This window comes from Bos indicus, chromosome 25, assembly GCF_029378745.1.
Source record: "Bos indicus isolate NIAB-ARS_2022 breed Sahiwal x Tharparkar chromosome 25, NIAB-ARS_B.indTharparkar_mat_pri_1.0, whole genome shotgun sequence".
Lineage (NCBI taxonomy): Eukaryota > Metazoa > Chordata > Mammalia > Artiodactyla > Bovidae > Bos > Bos indicus.
In genome coordinates, this window is record NC_091784.1 from 22,615,176 (window position 1) to 22,635,389 (window position 20,214).

The 20,214-nt window shown below is 43.1% G+C and overlaps 1 protein-coding gene and 1 non-coding gene across 3 annotated transcripts in view; one reads left to right on the forward strand and one right to left on the reverse strand.

The window, feature by feature from the left end:
• PRKCB (protein kinase C beta) overlaps positions 1 to 20,214 on the forward strand; it is a 374,732-nt gene that overhangs the window by 50,523 nt on the left and 303,995 nt on the right. The window lies entirely within an intron of this gene.
• Positions 14,524 to 14,596, reverse strand: TRNAE-UUC (transfer RNA glutamic acid (anticodon UUC)). The gene has a single exon. It is a non-coding gene; the product is annotated as a tRNA-Glu (tRNA).

Here is a 20,214-nt window from a genome sequence, read left to right on the forward strand (position 1 = left end):
GTAGATCAGTGCTGGCTAATAGGAATATAACATGAGCCACACATGTCATTTAAAAATTTCTAAGTAACCACCTAAAAAGAGTCAAACAAATGAAATTAATTTTGATTAATGTTTTCTTTAATTCATTATATCCCAAATATTGCATATCAACATATAATCAATATAAAATGATTAATGAAATATTTTACTTTTTAAAAATATGGTGTCTTCAAATTTTGGCACATATTTTATACTTGTCCTATGTCTCAGCTCAAACTAACCACATTTCAAATATTCAGAAGTCTCATGTAGCTGGGCTACTGTATTGGCAACAGTTGTAGGTGAGGAAACAGAGGGTCAGAAAGTGTAGGTTACTTCCTCTAAATTACATTGGGATGTAAGCCCTAACTGGACTCTGAAATCCAGACTAAGCTTGCAGCACTGTGCCCATCCCCAGTGGCTAAGGCCTTCACGACGTAAGCAAAGCTCATAGGAAGTTCCGTAGACTTTCCCCTATATTGTAAACATGTGGGGCTGAGAACTTACATTTGTTATAAGTTTATGTTTTCCTTTTTAAACAGATCAACCCCAAGTCCCTTCCCTTAGCTCAAGCTTCTCTTTGTAGAGATTAATTCATCAGAAAAATGTGACCATTCTTTTTGTCTTTCTGTTGGCACGCTGCATCCTGCAGACACTGAGCACTTGGCCATCTCCTTGTCTTCAGGGGCATTCCAGCAGCCTTTTTGTACATGGGGTTATTCATTTGTTCAGCAAATACTGATGATTGGATGGATATAGTAAGTAGAGATGAGATATAGGGGCTTTGGGATCAGACAAACCTGGATTTGAGAACCAAGTTCAACAGATGGATGATCTCGGGCAAGTTATTTTATTTCTCTGGGGGACTCCAATTTCCTCATCAGGGAACTAAATAAAATGATACATCTACCTTTCAGGGGTTATTGTGAACATGATGCTAGATGATACATGTAAAGTATCACTCAAAGGAATCAATAATAATAATGATAGAAATAATAGCAGAGATAATTATTATTAATCTTATATATAACAATTATTTAATAACAATAACAAATTTTGTTCATTAGAGCTTGCTATGTGCCAGTCACTATCCCAATGATGTTAACCTCCTCTCTCTTTACTCTTATTATTTATACTCATTTATTTATATGGCTGTGCCATGTCTTAGTTATGGCATGCAGAATCTCTTAGTTGCAGCATGTGAACTCTTAGTTGCGGTATGTGGGGTCTAGTTATCTGACCAGGGATGAAACCTGGGCCCCCTGCACTGGAAGCGGTGGAGTCTTAGCCTCGACCACCAGAGAAGTCCCCTCCTACTCTTATTGTTTCTTTTAGGGGTGAAATGTACTAATCATTATACCTTTTTATTAGCCTAATTAATCCTGTGTTTCTTAGACAGACTGGAGATTTTGAGACTTTTTACTATTTTTCTCAACTTTTTTTTTTTTTTTTAAACACTCTTTACAATCCTGGTTGGCCCTCAGCTTTTTCACCCATGCTCCCTCCAGTGTAACCTACATCTGCACTGAATTTGTTTTAAAATGGGAAATGTGTATTTCCTGTGTGCTGGGAAATGTATATTTCAGGCTGTGGGAAGCTGGTGGGCAAAGTATGTTCTGGATGTCTTTCTAGAACCTGTAAGCTCTTCTGAACCCCCACCAAATTGCCCTTGTAACGAAGTGGCCTGGGTCGTGGTGTATTTCTTCTTGATTCTGTGTCAGGCACCAGCGGGTCTGAGGAGCATGATAGTAATAGCATTAGCACTCGCTAACTTTCACTGATTGATTGCCATGTGCCTGCACTGTGCATGTAGCACTATATCTGTTTTCTCTTTTAATCCTCAAACTGACCCTTTGAGATAAATATGTTGTTATTGTGTTAAAGATGAGAAAACTGAGGTTCTAAGAGGTTGACAGATTTGCTTGAGGTCAGGGGGCTGGGATTTGAACCCAAGTCTTACACTAAAAAGTGTTCTTAACCAGCATCTCTGCTATTTGTTGGCATTTGACTGAGTCTGCCACAGAATTCTGGAGAAGGCAATGACACCCCACTGTAGTACTCTTGCCTGGAAAATCCCATGGACGGAGGAGCTTGGTAGGCTGCAGCCCATGGGGCCGCGAAGAATCTGCCGCGACTGAGTGACTTCACTTTCACTTTTTACTTCATGCATTGGAGAAGGAAATGGCAACCCACTCCAGTGTTATTGCCTGGAGAATCCCAAGGACGGTGGAGCCCGGTGGGCTGCTGTCTCTGGGGTCGCACAGAGTCGGACACGACTGAAGCGACTTAGCAGCAGCAGCAGCAGCAGCCACGGAATTCACTTTGACTTGTAGATGGATTAGGTCTTCCCTTGAGAGGGCCTTCTCTTGCCTGGTTCCTCACTTGCTTCTGTTACTCTAGGAAATGGCTCTGGAGTGAGAGAGACTGAGGTTCCAGTTGCTGCTGGTGTGTCTTTGGGCAAGGCACTCAACCTCATCTTACCTCTTTAGAGTCTTCAAGAGGGCTGGGATATAACATGTTCAGGAGTGAAAAGAGTTTTTGGCCTCAGTAGGTGCTCAGTTAAAGGTTATTATTATTATTGCTCCTTTTTTTCCCTTTGGCGCCTCAGGTTGTACCTTTCCCCTTCTTTTCTGCCTAGAGCATCACACAATGGTGGTGTCTTTTCTTTGGGTCCATGGCTCTCCTTCTGCTGTTTGTACATTTCAGCCTGACTCAGTTCTCTAGATGTCATCTTCGTTTATTTTCAGCTGGGAGTCACTTGGGCCATGAACATTCTCTTATACCATTCCCTTCCCAAGGATGATTCGGGAACTAATCGCCAAATTCCCAGGCACTGCATAAAGTGAGCTGACAGGCAGTTCCCTTGAGTGAATCTCTTTACTTGGGGGTGCCGGCCCCATGACTAGCAGTTGTATGGATTTGGTTCTTTTCTCCCCAGCTGGGTTGCAGATGTCTTCCTAGGTCTGGACATTTTTTGGCCGAGTGAAATGTGAGGCCTTAGTTCCCCAGCCAGGGATCGAACCTCTGCCCTCTGCATTGGAAGTGCAGAGTCTTAACCATGGACCACCAGGGAAGTCCCTGTTTGTTTGTTTGTTTTTGAGTTGTTCTTGAGTGTTCCTGGGTGCTACTGCTAACTACAAGAATCTGACTTGCTGTACTCTGCTTTTCCACTTTCCCTTTAGGGCATCAGGTTGCCTTTCCATTTACTCAGCCTGGTTATACAGGGCCTGGCTAGAGGGGAACTTCAGGCAAGTCCTTTCTCCTTGGTGGGCTGCTGCAACCTCAGTGATAAATTTGATCCTCTCTCTTGACTCAGCTTGCCTTCTAGTACAGAGGCTGCATCTGGGTAGCTTTTGAAGTTGTTGAGACACTTGGGCTGAGCAGTGGAAAGCACAGCTCGGCTCAGCTAGAGGAAGCTCCGTAAAAGCTCTTTGGGTGGGCCTGCTGGCTTCCTGAGTTGGCAGACAAGGTCTCCTCCCCTGGGAGATAATGGGCCATTGTGGGCCGTAGCAGGGCCTGTGTTTCGGGGGTAGAACATTCAAGGCTTTCCTCCTTGCTGCCTTTTTGTATTCTCTTTATCCAGGAAGCTGAATATTGTTAGCAAGCACTATGCTGCTTGTTAAGTATTTCCCATTTTAAGTGTGTGCTGGTGCCAGAGAAGGGGAAATCCTCAAAACCCACTGCTCTTGACTCAGGCACCCTTGGTTTTGCCATAACCACCAGTTTGTCCCCTCTTCCTCCACCGACCTAGTCACGTCTGCTTGTTCTCAACCACAGCCTGACTGAGCCGTCCCTGTCTTTGTCTGTATGGAGTTACTGCACCCCACCTGCCAAGAAGGAATTTCTGTGTGGGGCCTGGGTAGCAGGCTTGTGCTTCCAAGATGGCTGGAAAGGGTTTAGGTAGCAAGCATGCAGTGTGTTTACAGGGGCCTCTGGCCTTCTGCTTGTAAGCCTGTGACAGCTTGTTTTACTGCTGGAGCTGTTTAGCATGTTAAGTGGTGACACAGTTGGATGACCAAGACTGGTGAAATGAATGTGAGACCTGCAGGTGTCTGAGTCCCCTTCTGCTGGTGGCATGAGTCAAGCTCTTTTTTCCTAGTTGACTTTAGTATTGCTAGTCAACATGACTGGTTATCCCTCCATCCATCCATTCATCCACCTATCCATCCGTTCATCTATATATTCACTCATCTACTCACTTATCCATTCACATACCCACTCATCCATCCACCTACCCACTCATCCATCCTTCCATCCATCCATATATCCACTTGTCGATCCATCTATCCATCCATGCATCCTTCCATCCTCTATCCACATTCAACATAGGATAATGTTTAAGAGCATAGACTTTGCAGTAATACAGCCTAGGTTGGAATTCCAACTCTGCCACTCCCAAGTACATGATCTTGGTTAAGTTTTTTCTTGAAATGAAAGTGAAAGTTGCTCAGTTGTGTCCGACTTTTTGTGATCCCATGGACTATACAGTTCATGGAATTCTCCAGGCCAGAATACTGGAGTGGGTAGCCTTTCACATCTCCAGGAGATCTTCACAACCCAGGGATCGAACGCACGTCTCCCACATTGCAGGTGGATTCTTGACCAGCTGAGTCACAAGGTAAGCCCAAGAATATTGGAGTGGGTAGCCTGTCTCTTCTGCAGTGGTCTTCCTGACCCAGAAATTGAGCTGGGGTCTCCTGCGTTGCAGGCAGATTCTTTGTCAGCTGAGCAATGAGGGAAGCCTCATAGCTCATGAGTTTTTTTTAACATCTCCTTATCTCAGCTTCCCCAGCTGTAAAATGAGATTGATGTTGAACATAATAGTAGAGCCTGCCTCATAGTTTTGTTGTGAGGGTTATGTAAGTCTGGATGTATAAAGCACTTTCCATAGTGCATGTCTCATAGGCAGTGCTGTGTGTTAACAATTACTATTATTACATCTGTCCATCCATTTAACTGTTGTCTTTCATGATCACTCATGCTTTGCACTAAGTGTTTCTGGATTTTGTCTTCGCAAGCCATTGGTAGAGTTGCACTTTCTGGCTCCCTTGTGGGTAAGTTGGGCCATATGAGTGAGTTGCCCAGTGAGTTGTATTCCAGAGTGATGTATGTCACTTTCTGCTGGAGCATTTCATTGCTGATTCTTGACTCTCCAGAGTGATGTTTGAGGTAAGGCTTTTCTATCAACCTGATCCCAGAGACGTAGAGGAAATCCCCTAGCCAATCTGGCATGACCATGTAGTGTGAAAGGAGAAGAAACCTTTTGTTTGGGGGTTGTGTATTACCCAGCGATATGACCCAGCTCTCCTCACTAACTCTTGTCCCATCTGTCTGTATAAAGTAACACTACAGTCTTATTTTATTTCCTTTTCCGTTTCTTTGCAGCACTTATTACTAGCTGGCGTTTTCTTATATGTTTATTCATCTGTTAACTGTGTATAGTGTATTGTTATTTGTTCACTTCTCTAATTCTAGTATTTAGAATCAGAGCATTGCCCATAGTAGACACGCGATACATATTCTTTAAATGAGTGTCAATTAATGAATAGGTTTATTTAACTTTTAGAAAGTTCAGCTGAATCCTACATTCCACAGCTCCCTTGAAAATCCTCATTGAGGCAACTAATATTTGAGAAGGAACACACTGACCTTTCATTTTCCAATTTTATTACCTGAATTAAGAGGAAAAAAAATCCCTCAGATTTCATTGTCCCTCTGCAAGCCTCCTAATGCCCTTAGCCTATTGCAAGAAGTTGCCCAAATCCTATGAGACTGTTCGTGTCCAGATCTAGGCTCTGTTCTCTTGCTCTGAACCTTGTAGGGGCCTCTGCCCTCTCTGTGACAGCTGCCACCCAGAGCATTTGGGTCTTTGTAAGCCTAAGCATATCTTTTGCCACTTCTTTGAAACTAGGAGAGATACTCCCTAGGACTCTTAACTATTTCTGGAAGCAAAATGACATGTGCCCCACTGAAGACTTCGAAGACTGGTCATCTCCAACCACACTTCCCATCTTTGTATCAATTATCCTCAGTCATGGGCTGAGAGGTAAGCTCTGGTTCCTGTGCCATCGCTCGCCTCCTTCATACCTGGTTCCTGGTTCTGTTGATCCCTTGGTGGACTCTCCACTGTACTGTCTGGACTTGCCTATGTTGAATGCTTTCCCTTCCCCCTGCCTGCAGTCCACTCAGGAAGAACAACTTTTCTGGGGTCAGAAGTTTGCCTTCCTTTTGTTCTTTGTAGTTACTCTCCTCTAAGCCTCTTATTCAGTGACCCCTTGCTTTTTCCTGTCTTTCATCTATAGACCACCAGCCTCTCCTCTCATTTATGGAAAGCACTGAGATCTGACTCATAATCTTCCTTCCCACACCAGTGCCTACCGTCATCTTAGGATATTTCAATATCCACAGAAGTGTGTGTATGTGTGCATGCTAAGTCGCTTCAGTCATGTCAGACTCTTTGTGACCCTATGGACTGTAGCCCACCAGCCTCCTCTGTCCATGGGATTCTTCAGGCAAGAATGCTAGAGTGGGTTGCCATTCCTTCCTCCAGAGGATCTTTCTGACCCAGGGATTGAACCTACATCTCTTATGTCTCCTGCATTGGCAGGTGGGTTCTTTACCAGCAGCACCATCTGGGAAGGCCATCCACAAAGGCATACCTAACTTTATAATTTTTCTACTTCCTTACTTAAATTATCTTCACTCCCAGAGCCTGTTAGGAAAGAGAGATATACTAAAGATGTATGCTGCTATTTGTAACACAGAATAATTGTAAATATCCAAGCTATCCAATAGGTAAATAATGTTAAGGCATGAGATAGACTGTTACACTGTTACAAAAAAAATATTTGTTGCCTTCCTTAGAAAAATGGTCATGATACATGGCTAAGCAGGAAAAAAACCAGATTATGAAATAAGATGCTTATCTTAATATGTATGCTTAGGGAAAAAACAAAGGAACATAAGGTGTTCTTATATGTTTTTATACATGCTTATTGTTAAGTGGTGAGGTTATGTGTGCCATTGTTTGTGTGTGTATGTGTATGTATTATATATGTGTATGTGTGTGTGTATGTTTGCAGGTCATGCATCTTTCTCTAGTTTTTTCCCTTTATGCATGTACTAATAAATATATATATTTTAAATAATAAAAATCATAACTGATGTGCACGAGGCTCTCTTGGCTATTTCCTAAGGTACATTGCCCAGTTTCCTATATCAGGTATATCTCCAGGAGTTTGTCGGGTTTCCAGATAGCACTAGTGGTAAAGAATCTGCCTGCTAATGCAGGAGACACAAGAGACGTGCGTTCTGTCCCTGGGTTGGGAAGATCCCCTGGAGTAGGAAATGGCAACCTGCTCCAGTATTCTTGCCTGGAGAATTCTGTGGACAGGAGAGCCTGGTGGGCTACAGTCCAGGGGATGTCAAAGAGTCAGACACAACTGAGTGACTAAACACACACACATACATCAGGAGTTTGTCAGGGTTTATTATTATTATTTTTTTTAGACTCCCCAGTTCAACACAAATGCAGCAGGAGTTTTTAGTTAGAGGAACTAGTCAGTTGTGGTGATTTCAGCTCTAGATCCAGTGTTCAGTTGCACGGGGCTGTATTGACTTGTGGAGGTTGATGAGCATCTAAAAGAAGCCATTTGTGGAAGAAGATGCTGTGTGTTTGCCTATCACATTGACCCAGGAAAGGAGCTTTCACCCAAGACTGCACAAAAATTGTGCAGGGTAGTGTGCTGTGGTCCATAGGGTCACAAAGAGTCAGACACGACTGAGTGACTGAACTGAACTGACCAGAACGGTATTTGTCAGTGTTTTGCTTGGCTGACATCCCACAACTTACCTCCTTGTGCAGTTAGAATCCTTTCTAGGGTAATGTGTGAAAAACCATAGGCCTGTTGCCCACACCCTCTCAGAGCTATAACACCAACAAGGTCTCAACAGTGTGCAGATTGGGAGATGGCTGGATCTCACCTCTCCTGGGGATATTTTCTGAAACAAATGCCTGTTAATAAGTGGCATGACTCCCTTGGTCTCAACGATAAAGTTGTACCTGTTACCGGGAGCCCTCGAGAGGAGACCTTTGATGAGGGTCTCAGCATGCAACATTTTAATTGGTGGTAGACTGATGTGTTGGGAAAGCTTGCTTTTTTCCCCCCAGTTGTTTCAGTAAGAATGTTGTGAAATAGCATACCCTTTGCCCTTCTGTGCTTTGTGTCCTGGACTTTAGAGGCTGACAACATGGCTGGTTAAAGAAAAGAAAACAAAACAAAACTCTGTTGCTTCAGGATGCAGTGTCGGCTGACTTGGTGGATTAAATCGTTTTAAGGTCATGAGCCTTAATTCTTACTTCAGTGATTCTCAAACTTTGTTTTGCAAAGCCCGAGAGCTTTTCTCTAAGGGATGAGCATGTTATTTCCAAGACAGTGTTATTTCTGTTTCATGTTAGTAAAAAAATTATTAAAACATACATTGTCTTTGTAATGTGATTTATACAGCCAAAGCCCTTGCATTCTCATTTCTCTCTTCTTCATACAAAGTCTTGTGTGAGTGAATAGATAGGTAGTTTTATTTATTTTGCTCAAGAGATATGTATTGAGTGCCTGTTGGTATATAGCACTAAGCAAACAAGACAAACATCAGTTTTCATCGGAGTGTAATAGAGTCTAAGGGGATGTTGTTGGTTGTTCAGTTGCTACGTCGTCTCTGACTCTTTGTGACCCCATGGACTGCAGCATACCAGGCTTCCCTGTCCTTCACCATCTCCCGCAGTTCGCTTAAACTCGTGTCCATTGAGTCGGTGATGCTATCTGACCATCTCAACTTCTGTCACCCCCCTTCTCTTCCTGCCCTCAATCTTTCCCAGCATCAGGATCTTTTCCAGTGAGTTGGCTTTTCGCATCAGATGGCCAGAGTATTGGAGCTTCAGCTTCAGCATCAGTCCTTCCAGTGAATATTCAGGGTTGATTTCCTTTAGGATTGACTGGTTTGATCTCCTTGCTGTCCGGGGAACTCTCAAGAGCCTTCTCCAGCACCGTAATTCAAAGGCATCAATTCTTCAGTGCTCAGCCTTTTTTATGGACCAACTCTCATACCTGATTTGCAGAGGAGGAAAAGATGGCTCAGAGAGATGAAGTAAATTCTTGGTTCTATATCAAGTTGGCATCAGAACTAGACTGTTATCTAGGTCTTCTGATCTCAGCCTATCATCTGACTAGGTCCTGTCTCCACAGTAGCATGTGACTGGAACCAACTTATTATATGGGAGAAGGTCAGTCATTATCCTTTCAGCAGGATTGGAAATCTGCCTCCATTGGTCACTTAGTCTATAGGGTGAACTTGGAATGACTGGTGCTTATTTTTGAATTCCAGGGCTAGTCTGATGGAGGGTAGTGGAAGTCTTGCTAAGACCCTGGATGGGCTTCATCTTTGGATTATTCCCTGCCACCCTCCTGACTGAATCCCTCCTCTTTTTCTTAAAGGAACTCAGAGAAAATCCAAATTAAGAGTAAATAAAGGGAAAAGTAAGAAGGACACATGACAGGGAGAGGAAGGGAGAGGCTGGAAGAGAGACTGAGGGTTGAGGAATAGAAGGAAAAAGCCAAGTAAACTTGCTGGACTCGGAGTCCATAAATTGTTCATGGTGAAGGCCTTTGCCAGCAACACGGTGGCCTCTTTCAGCTCTTTTTCCTTTTCCCAGCTATGCTGACAAGCACCATGCTTTAGGGTGCTTTAATAGGGATTATACTAGGAGGATTTTCTAACATCCTTGCCTGGATTATTCCTTATCTGATTTCTCAGCAGTGGCCTTCAGTGGGCTCAGAGTATTCCAGGTTCAGCTCCCAGAGCAGCCCAGTGACTATTCACAAGCCCTGACTTAGGATCAATGCAGAAAACAGGAAGAGTGTAGGGGCAGGTGGGCGGAAGGAAAAAATCATGTTCGGAGACTGATAGTTAACATTTTTTTTTTGCCATTCCAGTATTTTTTCCATGCATATAAATATGTATATTCTCATTTTTTATAAAAAGTTTCATAACATAATATTACTTTACATAATATTCTATAAAGTAATATTATCACTCTTTTGCACTGAGTGATATCTTGTAAATATTTTGTAGCCTCAAGTTTTTTTTTCTCTAAAAGATGTTTTATAGTGCCATAGACTTTCGTTGAATAGATATTCAATTACCTGAGGAGCTCCTATTATTTAACATTATGTAATCACAGTTGTAAATAGCATCTTTGTATATTTATCTTTACATATGGCTACTTCTGAATATTTCCAAAGGATACATTCATGTATTAGTTAGCTTTTGCTGCATAACAAAAAATCCCACAGTTTAGTGGTATAAAGCAGCAGCTATTTATTTAGCTCCACAGTTCTGCAATTTGGACCAGGCAGTTCTTTTGGTCTGTGCTAGAATCAGCAGATGTACGTTTGGGACGAGCATGCATTTGGTGGACTGCATCCAGTCAGCTGGTGGGTTGCTCTGGATGATCGGTATCACATCTTCCAGCCTGCCAGCCTTGTTTACACAGCTGTCACAGAGATGCAAGAGTAGCAGGAAGTCCTTGATACCCAAACTGTTTTCAAGGTTGTGCTTGTGACAAGTTTGCTTCTGTCCCATAGACCAAAGCATGTGACATGGCTAAGCCCTGAGCTAGTTTCAGAGGACATTACCAATGGGCAAAGCTACTGGATTAAACAAACAAACAAACAAACAGGACCTTTATTGCAGTCAACCCATCACAGTTCCCCAAACTGGGATTTCTGAGTCAAAGAGTATGACCATTTAAAAAGTTTGTGTTTCCAGGTTGCTCTACAGAGAGTTTGTAAGTATTAATAATTTATACCCTCACCTAGAGTGGTAAAGAATCTGCCTGCCAATGCAGGAGATGCAGGTTCTATTCCTGGGTCGGGAAGATCCCCTGGTGGAAGAAATAGCAACCCACTCCAGTATTCTTGCCTGGAAAATTCCATGAACAGAAGAGCCTGGTGGACTACAGTCCATGGGATTGCAAAGCATCAGAAATGACTGAATGACTGAGCACACGTTTCCAAATTTTCTTGATCACTGAATGTAATCATTGCTTTAATTTTCTCCTAGAGAATATGATTGTTGCTCTTGAAAAATACATGCTTATCGTAAAACACCAAAACAATGTGTGACCTTTATTGTTACTATCTTCCCAATACTCGATCCATTCTGACATTATTCCTATGTTACTGGGTTAAATTTATTTATATTTAAAATCTTGGAAATTATATTCATTGAAATTGTTCTGTAGTTTAATTTTTTTGGTTTGCTGTTATCATCTGTCCTTTCTCTTGACTTAAAAAGAGTCAAAATTGCAAAGGATTTATAATGTTCTTTAAAAATTTGGGTGAATTTTCTGTACCTCTAAATAAGACAACTTTGGGAGCATAATGCCCTTTTGGGTATTGCTTATTTACCAATTTTAATAATTTATTCCATGACCATTATTGATACACATTCAGGTCTATTCTGTTTTCCCAGGAATAAGTATTTAATTGAATTTCTAATTTATTAGTATGGAGCTGTATATATTGTTCTGTAGCGATCTGAACAATCTCCTTGCCACCTGTAGTTCTCTTTTCTCATTTTTACTGCCAAGTTCCTATTTTTGATTTTTGAATTTTTTCTTGATGAGCTTTGCAAAAATGTTAGTTTTATTTTCCCCCTCAAATAACCACACTTTAAATTTATCCTGTTCTGTTTCCTGATATTTTAATTCCTATTTTCCTCCTCACTCTTTTCTCAGTTTTATGGCTTCTTTCTAGTTTCTTGAACTAACTGTTCTCATTAAATTTTAGTGATGTCTATTGATTTGTCAAAGTTTGGGTTGTATGCAAGTCTCCTATTATGATGGTGATTTTTTTTTTTTAAAGAAACCATCTTTGTATATTTTAAAACAAATTTTGCTTTAGAATTCTGATTTTATTTTTATACTGTAGGAGTCAGAGTTTCAGTCTTCATTGTCAAGTCAGACAGATGTAAGCTTAAATCCTTCCTGGCTGTTCTAAGCAAATGATGGGCCAGTTTCATATTCTCCTAAAAGCTTGGTGGTAATAATGATGCCAGTGTAACTTTGGGTTTGTAAGTTAAATGATGTAATGAATATAAAGGGCTTAACAGAATACCAGGCACGTGATATCACTGTTCCTTTTTATTACCGATGTACTTTTTTGGGGGGTGAGGCTGCACTGGGTCTTCACTCTGGCTTGTGGACTCTGCTGCAGCCTGTGGGCCTCTCGAGTTGCAGTCCATGGGCCTCTCTCTAGTTGGGCTCCAGAGTCCAGGCTCAGTAGTTGTAGCACCTGGGCTTAGTTGCCCTTCGGCGCGTGGGATCTTAGTTCCCACATCAGGGATGGACCCATGTCCCCTGCATTGGCAGGTGGATTCTGGACCACCAGGAAAGTCCCCTCATGTACTTTTTATGAATATAAAACACCCATCTTTGTTCTGTGTAATATTTTCATGCTTGAAATTTTCTTTGTGTGATATTAATATTTCTACTCATGGCAGCTTTCTCATTTCTTCGTTTTCATTTTGTGTCATTTTATTTTCCGCACATCTCTTGTGAACCATATATATTTGAATTTTGATTTTTTTCCCTCCAAATTATGAATCTTTGTCTTTTAATGGAATGATTCAACTCATTCTCACTTTTGCAAAACAAGGGATTTTGAAAGCTTTTATCTCCTCCCTCTCTCAATCTTCTCTCCTTCTTTTGAAGATTTAACGACTAGAATTTTGTGAAAAAATTGGGATGTATTTTATTTCATCCCAATGAAATAAAAGAATGAGAAGAAGAAGAGGGCATCAGAGGATGAGATGGCTGGATGGCATCACTGATGCAACGGACGTGAACTTGGGCAAACATCGGGAGATGGTGAGGGACAGGGAGGCCTGGTGTCTACATCCATGGGGTTGCAAAGAATTGGATATGATTCGGCAACTGAACAACAACAACAATTTTATTTCACATGAATTGTTATTAATATTTGCGTTATTTCATATGATTCAAGAAGACTTTTTGAGATGCGACTCCTAAAATTTACTTGTTTCATTATTCACCTTTTATTTCAGGGGGCCCAATTCCCTCTTAATGAGTTTGATTGATTCATTAATTGAGTCAACAGATATTGAATGCATACTATTTGCAGACACCATACTAGGTGCTGTAGAAAAAAAAGTGTGGGATGTAGAGCTACTCTGTGTCTTCATCAGACCTCCTTAGAGGATGAGAGAGACAAAACAGAAGTAAACAGAAAAATACATTGAAAGTTAAAAGCAACTGTAAAGGAAACAGATTAGGGGCTTGAGGAGAGCATAGTGAGCATGTGGGGGGATATCTGTGTAGGAAGGTTAATCAGGGGGCTTCTTGTGTAGATGACATTTATGCTGGCACCTTAAGGAAGAGGTCGAATTAGCTCTGTGAATGAAGAGGGGAAGACGGGCCTTCCAGGCGGAAGGACCTGTATGTGTGAAGGCCCTGAGAGATGAAATAGCCTTATTCTAAAGTTGCTTCTAATTAGTTCTTTTTTATATTCACCAATTATCTTTTGAATTAAAGGCATACACAGAAGCACAGCTCATTTCTTGCAGGTTACCGAATGTAGGGTTGGAGAGGGCATTTGGAAGCTAGATGGAATGGTCTCCATCCGTACACCCATCCATCCATCCATCTATCCAATAACCATTTCTGGAGTGCCTCCCGTGTGCCAGGCTCTGTGCAAGGTGTTGACTGTATAAAATAAGCACCCCTTAGAGTGCAGAATCTAGTTGTGTAAACAGGCTAGAGGGCCCATGAGGATAAAGCTTGGTGGTTCTGTAGGAGTGGGATGGACCAGGGGTGGGGGAGGCATGTGCAAGCTCTGCAGAGCCCTGAGCAGGAGGGGGCTGTCGGGAAAGAGCTGAGAGCAACTCCTGCCAGATGGCTTCATTCTTCCCCCTGAAGGAAGTGGGGACTTCGTGCTGTGATATGATACACAAGAACAGCGTTTCCTGTGGGTTTGCAAGGGCATTTTGAATCTAAAGACTACAGCTTGTTGACGTGTGAAATAATTTTTTTTTCTTTTGCTTTTTTAGACTTTGTGAGGGGATAATCAGACTGATTTTTATAAGTGTGGCAAAAGTACTTGGGGTGAATTTAAATGCACCCTTGTATTGGGTGGAGCCCTCGTCAAACGCAGGTATTACCTGTTGAGGGTTCTTCCAGGCACCCACTGCTGGGGCATCCGGCTGTCCCCCAGAAGCCCTTGTCCTCCAGTTCTGGAAACCAACTGATTTTTCTGCAACTGAACAGATCCTAATATTGGATCCTGTCTTATTTGACCCTCACTTCATGAACTTTATTGTCTTCAACTGTAAGATGAGGAGGGAGTAGATTACTTCATCTCTTGAGACCCTGCTTATCTTTATTTATTTTTATTGTTGTTCGGCTTTATTGTCTGGCTTATGAGATCTTAGTTCCCCAACCAGGGATTGAACCCAGGCCCTCAGCAGTGAAAATGCAGAGTCTTAACCACTGGACCACCAGGGAGTTCCCAACCCTTATCTTTAAAGTTCAGTCATTTGCTTATTCACTCACTCTTCCTCCTTGCCTTCCTCCCTCCCTCCCTCCCTCCCTCCCGTTCTTCCATCCATTTTTATGTCCATCTAGTACTTAATCAAGGGCCTACAGTGTGCCGGGTACTGTGCTAGGTACTCACCAATGGTGAGCAAATTAGACCCCGTCCCTACCTCATGAAGCTTACCGTTTAATAAGGATGACAGACAAGGAAATAATTATACAGATAATATGATTACTGTCATGGTAAGTGCTATGAATAAGAAGAGTAGAATGGGTGGGAGTATGTATCAAGATGATGTCTCTTATTTGGGGGTCAGAGGAGTCTGTCCTCACAAAGGGAAATTTAAACAAACAGTTGGTGAAGACTGACAGAAAAGCGTCCCAGGCAGAGGGCATGGTCTTTGCAAAGGCCTTGAGGCAGGAAGGAGTGTGGCAACGTTAATAAGATAAGACAAGTGCCTTATGAGGACCTGCTGTCTGCCAGGCACTATGCAGCCTTCACTGTGTGATCTTGATCAAGCCATCTCACCTCCTTGTGCCTTAATGTGTGTTATCTATAAAGTGGGGGTGGTTATGATCGTACTTATTTCGTTGGGTTGTCTTGAGGATCTAATGAAGTAATGACTGTGAAATCCTTAGCACTATGTCTAGACCATAGTAAGTGCCCCCCAAAGACAATAGTTGTGGCTGTAACTGAAAGTGGAGTGCGGCTGCTCACTACTCGAAAGCCAGTTAAGAGGTCAGGTTGGTGGAAGGGAGAGTTTGCTTAATTCTGGATGCCAGCAACTGGGGGCAGGGGGTGGGGGGAAGGTGGACCCCTGTCCAAAGTTGGACTCCCCACCCTATTGACAATCAGTAGGCAAGAGCTTTTATAGAGTGAGGGAGGGGCTCCATGCAGAAACATCACAGTTAGCTCTGACAGTCATCTTGAAATTGCTCATCAGTGATCTGACTACTGTCTTCTTTTTTTTTTTTTTTTAAGTATTTTTTCAGCTGCATTGGGTCTTAGGTTACAGCATGCAGACTCAGCTGTGGCATGTGGGATCTTGTTCCCTAATCAGGGATCAAACTCAGATTCCTGCATTGGGAGCTTGAAGTCTTAGCCCCTGGACCCCCAGGGAAGTCTCTGACCATTGTCATCTTGATTATTTTAAGTACAGTTAATCTTCAGTTCCACGGTTGGTTTGTTCCCCTTTCTTCAAGGCCACTTCTTGGAATTGTGGCAGCTTATGTCGTGGCTCCAGTCTGGTCATCATGTAGTTAACTTTTTCCACCTGGTAGGGGTTTTAGTGTCTATAAGACAGCCCACAGAACATGGCTCAGAATATATAGCCCTTGAGAAGGAACTAAAAGTCCCTGAATATGCATACAAAGAAGGCAATGGCACCCCACTCCAGTACTCTTGCCTGGAAAATCCCATGGACGGAGGAGCCAGGTGGGCTGCAGTCCATGGGGTCGCTAAGAGTCGGACACAACTGAGTGGCTTCACCTTCACTTTTCACTTTCATGCATTGGAGAAGGAAATGGCAACCCACTCCAGTGTTCTTGCCTGAAGAATCCCAGGGACGGAGGATCCTGGTGGGCTGCCATCTCTGGGGTTGCACAGAGTTGGACACGACTAAAGCGACTTAGCAGCAGCAGCAGAATATGCATAATGACTACATTTTTATTATTTGATCTCTTTTGAATATATTCCTTTGTTTCTGCATTTTCTCACTTCTCTGATTAAACATCTTCTTTGGCTGAAGTTTTTCCACAGACAAAGGCCTGCGGAGGACATGGGGGACAAGACCCATAGGGTCCTGCTCCATTTCATTACTGTTCTTTGATGGATAGTGTTGAGTGAGAGAGTTCTCCCTGGGGCTCAGGACCTATCCTCCATCCTGTGGGTGATCTCTTTCTTGGGGTCACTCTTGGCGTTTCTGCAGAAGTGGAAGTCTGCCACTCAGCACAGCCAAGCATGTGAAACAACTGCTTCTCCATCTGCTTCCGAGGAAGGAGGGGGTGTCAGGCGTCGTGGAACTCAGGGGTGGCTGCTGGCATTTGTCGTGTTGGTTGGCATTGTGGCGGTCAGGGGTAGTAATGATCAAAGAACAGACGGCTTAGGGCAAAGACCACATTCCATTCCTTATCTGTTGGTGAGACCAATACATATGCTCCCTTTTCTTTCACTGCAGGAAGACATTTCCCCTAAATCACTCTGCTGAGAACCAGGGCCATTTCCCTGGTTACAAATATCAAATATAAATTCACTGGTATAAACGAATGATAGATGTACCCTTCTGAGCATTCAGACAGCCCCAGTGTCAAACTGTCTGTGTGTGTGTGTGTAAAAATTCGAACAAACCCTTGTGAATGACTTTCGTTTATTTGTAATTTTTTTCTTTTTTTAAATTGGAGCATAATTGCTTTACAATATTGTGTGGGTTTCTGCCATTTGTAGTTATTTATCCATAAGAACTGTCTGCATGTCATTAAGTGTGGAGAGAGAAGGAAATAAAGAAGGCACTCCATCATCTAACTCAGGTGATTTGTCCCCAAGGCCTGTCTGGAGACATTAAGTTTGTCATAACTTGGAGAGTTGCTGCTGGAATCTAGTAAAATACAGGCCAGGTTACACTGCTCAACATGATACAACACACAGGACAGTTTCACAGCAAAGAATTGTAGATTCCAAAATGGCAAAGTGCCAGGGTTGAGAAACCTTAATCTCACTCTATGAAGAACCAATTTTGTAAAACCAACAGAGAGGGGCTGGCATCAATTATCACCATTTCTAGGGAATTTCGTGTGTGTGTATGAGTGTGTATGCATGTGTTGATCTTTTTAAAAAAAGTATCAATTTTTTAATTGAAGGATAATTGCTGCATGTGTTTATCTTAATTGATATAATTCCTTTATCTTCTTTTCCTGGGTGTTTACTTATCTACTAGCCATTAAAATAGTTCGTTTTGAGTATATGATGCAAAGTTTGAAATCCTACAGGTATGACAGAGGTATTCAGTAGCAACAAATCTCCCTTCCAGCCCTGTCCCCTTAAGGCCCTTAAGTTCCTTCTCTGGAGGATAGCACTGTTACTAGTTTTGCATGTATTAATAAAGAGACTTCTTTGTCCACTTGATGGGAAGAGCTGACTCATTGGAAAAGACCCTGATGCTGGGAAAGATTGAGGGCAGGAAGAGAAGAGGGCGACAGAGGATGAGATGGTTGGATGGATCATCAACTCAGTGGACATGAGTTTGAGCAAACTCTGGGAGATAGTGAAGGACAGGGAAGCCTGGTGTGCTGCGGTCTACGGGGTTCCAAGGAGTCTGACACAACTTAGTGATTGAACAACAGTAAAGAGAAATTGCACACTTGAACCTTTTTTTGTACCATCAGCAGCACCTTCTGCACATTGTTTTTTGTTTGTCGCCTTTTTGTACTTGACTGTGAATCTTAGAACTCTGTCTTCAGGCACACATAGAGCCACCACATTCATTTTAACAGCTGCACCGTGTTCCCTTCTCCGGTTGTTCCATGTCTTCTGGTGATGGACGCTGGGCTCTTTCCAGTCTTTTGCTCTAACAAACAAGGCTGCAGTGAATATTCTCGTACCTAACCGTGGACGCACGTGTGTGAACACATCTTTCATGCAAAGTCCTGCAGATAGAATTGCTGGGCAAAAAGGCATGCGCATTTTAAACTTGGCCGGAGAGTTCTGACGGCAGTTGGATCTGACTCTGTGCGCCGTGCGTCATTCTCCGTGGGCCCCACTTCTGGTCCCTTTTCCTGTGGGGTTTCTGAGCTAAAAGCAGCACCTCTACCTCTCCCCCATTTGGAACTGATTACTCTAGAAGATGAACATTTTTCCAATCAAAATGCAGTGCCCAAGGATGCTTTGGAAATAGGAACAATATCTGTCATTCTGAGCTTTTGATGGTTTTGGATATAATTTTTCCAAATTGCTCATAGTCTTTAAGCACAGCAAGAGCCTCTCTCTGCAGCCAGTGCTTCCTGATCAATCCCACCCATCTCCCTTCCCCAGTGGGCTTTCTCCTAAGGGTAAGTAGAAGGCATGGGTTCTTTTGCTTTAAAAAAATAGCATTAACTCCACGGGGGCGCCTGCTGCTTGATTGGGAGCGTCGGCATTTAGAGCTTGCTGGCTGCAATCTTGCTATGCAGACTGGAAGTTGTGGGGTGTTTTTATCTGCAGGAAACAGCTCGCAGCGGAAGGGGAGAGAGAGAAGGATAGCTGAGGAAATTAGAAGAGGAGGAAGCCGTGGGAGAGAGATGTCTTATTTTAAAGACGTCTTTGCCCATCTCTTTGGCATGTGAAACAGGACTGAAATGAGAAGTTGGGTTGCTTCTGCTGGACCTTCCCAGGAGCCAGCCTGGTTGGGTTTCCCAGGCTCCAGACTGTTGTCTGAGCTTGCTTGGGTACCCCCACCCCCTCCCCGGAGTCTCTCTTGTAAGAATGGGCTGGTAGCAGCACCTGCTCTGAAGTCCCAAAGGTTCAAGGGGCCAAAAAGAAACCCTGCAGTAACCATTTCTCAGCATTGGAGGCCACAGAACTCTGGTCTGCACATACACTCTCTAAGCTCCCGTCCCTGCTGCCAAAAGATAACCTGGGCTGTGTATGTTGCTCATTGTATTTCTCAGCTCCTGGAGGGGGTACCTGGTACACAGTAGGTGCTCAATAAATATTCATTGAAAAAGGAGAAACTTGATGGCACTTAGAGCTCTGAGTCTGTTGGCATTTTTACCCCTGGGGAGAGACTTGATTTTAACTCACAGCCCATTGATAACTGGCTTTACAGCGTAGAGGACAGACTGGTGTGGAGTGGGCAGGGGTGTGCATGGCTCTTATTTGTATGGATAGTGTTCTGTCCTTTCTGAAACTTGGGTTTCTCTGCCGATGAGGGGAAATATCTGAGGAGGCAGTGAGAAAATAGTTGCTTCTGCCTTTAAAGAAAAAGCAAACCACTTTTTATTTTGAAATAGTTCTAGATTCTCAGGTAAGTTGCCAAGTCAGTACAGAAGAGTGCCTGTATACGCCTCAGCCCATGTCCCCTGAGGCTGATCCTGCATGACTATGGCACGTTTGCTGCTGCTGTTTTGTAATCAGAAGTCCTTTGTGAACTCACCAGTGTCTTTGATTTGGATGTTAATAATAATAACAACAACGAAATGTTGATAATAGTTGTGGCATTAGTGGAGGTTAGCAATTAAGACAGCACTTACTCAGCACCAAGCCCTGTACTAAGCCTTTCTCCCTGTAGGAACTCATTGTCCTGTGAGGTGTAGGCACTTTTATAAAGATGCACATTTTACAGATGGGGAGACTGAGGCAGAGCCGTTGGGCAGACCGATCATGCAGCTCACTTCTGCTGCTGCTGCTGCTAAGTCACTTCAGTCATGTCCGACTCTGTGTGACCCCATAGACGGCAGCCCACCAGGCTCCCCCGTCCCTGGGATTCTCCAGGCAAGAACATTGGAGTGGGTTGCCATTTCCTTCTCCAATGCATGAAAGTGAAAACTGAAGTGAAGCCGCTCAGTCGTGTCCAACTCTTAGCGACCCCATGGACTGCAGCCCACCTGGCTCCTCC